Source organism: Sceloporus undulatus, chromosome 3 (genome assembly GCF_019175285.1).
Source record: "Sceloporus undulatus isolate JIND9_A2432 ecotype Alabama chromosome 3, SceUnd_v1.1, whole genome shotgun sequence".
Classification (NCBI taxonomy): domain Eukaryota; kingdom Metazoa; phylum Chordata; class Lepidosauria; order Squamata; family Phrynosomatidae; genus Sceloporus; species Sceloporus undulatus.
In genome coordinates, this window is record NC_056524.1 from 89,423,653 (window position 1) to 89,426,048 (window position 2,396).

Below are 2,396 nucleotides of genomic sequence, written 5' to 3' on the forward strand. Positions count from 1 at the left end.
AGCAAGTGGCAACAAAATTCAGCATGATGTAATGGTTTGCATATTGGACTAGGATTCCAGGAAACCAGGGTTCAAATCCTCATTCAGCCATCAAAAACTATTGGGTGACCTTGGGCAAGTCACACTCTTTCAGCATCAGTGGTTGGCAATGGCAAACATCCTCTGATCAAACCTTTTGAAGAAAACCCTTATGATAGGGCTGCCATATGCCAGAATCATCTTGAAGGGCACACAACAGCAATTACAACAACATGGCCTCACTTGTTAGGTCCATGCTTCTATTTTAGCCTGTCTCATTGGAAGGAGAAAGCATAGACTTGTGGGATTTGTTTAACAAAGGTGTCAAAACAGTTTGGCTGGCCTTGCATATTCTTGCACTCTGCCACAGGAGGGAAGAGAAAGCCCTCAGGCAACAAAATATCTTGGGCCACACCTATCAGCATGGAGTGAAATGAGCTTTACATCCTGCTAAAATTGTTACCACCCTATGGCAAACCCCACCCTAATTATTTTTGATAATCTATGTTATTTTGCTGCATGTGTAAGACAATGGTCACCTTATCTGAACAAATCTTTCCAAGAAGCACCAATGATAGGGTCACCATAAGTTCCATGAAACCCACTGAGTGACCTCAGGGAAGTCACACACTCTCAGCCAGGGAAAGGCAATGGCAAACCCCCTCTGAACAAATCTTTCCAAGAAAACTCCACAATAGGAGCCGTAAGGTTGTCATAAATCAGAAACGACTTGAAGGCACATCACAACAATGAATGTGAGTGTGAAAGAATGTCTGCAAACATCAACACATAGACATGCACACACATACACTTTGCCCCATGTGCCAAGTGACCAGCAGATGTTTATATACAATGGACTGCAGAGAAAGAGCTGAGGAACTGTTACCTTGTCCCTGTGCCCCTCCTGCAAGAGCTAGAGTTGCCTCCTCTATCCCTCAGCTATTTACATAGCCGAGGAAGGAATCCCTGGAATGCTGACACTCCTGGGCAGTTGCCGAGTTTGCCTCTTTGGCTGTGTCAGCCTTGTCTCAGTGACAGATACAATACCAATGTATCTCTGTCTGTAACCTTAGATATATATATAGGAGCTTGCTTTTGTGGTTTTTATGTTGTCTGTATATGGAGGAAAACAATGGCCCCATTCTGAAAACATCATCTTTATGCTACCTCAGGATATAATTCTGCTACTCACGCTGTCTGAAATCCTGTTCATTTTTATGGAACCTATGCTTGAGATAACTAAGTAAAGGATTACAGACTGTGTGTCTGAGAGTATGGACCAAGTATAGACTACATAATGTAATCACTTAAATAATTTGGTTCAGTTAGTAGATATTATTCCCTTTTCACTGTTATGAAATGTCATTTGCTGAAACATACTGGACCAGAATGGTGACCTAATAATTACATCAATGGACGATGACTTTGGAAGCATTTCTTTGTTTTAACTCAGGCTGCCAGAAAGCGAAAGCAAAGGACAGACAAAAGTGGGAATTAAAAGTGGCTGATCAATGCAGCTGCAGCAGCTGCCACTCCTCTTAAAAGGGATCTTTGTACTCTTTATTTTGTCACACACATATGCACACACCCATACTTGCAGCCCCAGAATCCTCTGTCTTCGTCAGTATCCCCCAGGCATGTGCCGGATGAATCTTGATCTGGAGCAGACAGGTTATGGCTCATAAATACTTGGGTGTGTCAGGTTTTAATAGATCTCCTGGGAGAAACAGCAGTATTGGGATAGCGGCTGTACACATCCCTCTTAAGATCTCATCTCCTCGGCAGAGAAAATAGATTTTAATGGTCATGAGCAGATGGCATTCACGAAGGAGAACTAATATATGGGCGTATAATTCATGGTGAACAGGGCAGACAGAATAAGCTGTGATATATTATATGTTTCTGCCATCCCATTTTGACTGTTTGCTTTTTGGTGACAGTCATGGTAATTTTGAATTGTAGACAGTTTAATTTGTTTGGAATGCAGATCACATAGGAACACCCCAAATCTTGGGAAGGTGTCAAACAGCACCCACATTATCAGATAGAAAAGTTTCGCTTTTGACATTGGTGGTTTCACTTTTGGATTTTTAATGAAGAAAAATGTGCTCTTCACTCTTTTATTTACACTGAACATTAATATATTTTTGGCACTCATGACAGGTTGGTTGGCACAAGATACCGTGCATATATGGTACATGTATTGGAGAGAAATAGAGTCCTTTCCCCTTCATGATTTTACTCCACACTTTTACCAGGAACATCAGCATCTCTGCCAGCTCTAGAAGTCTACCAGCAGAGTGATCCCATTCTTCACTAAGCAGGCCAACATAACTCAAAATCATCCCAGAATCAGATGAACAAGAAAAGAAAGAGGA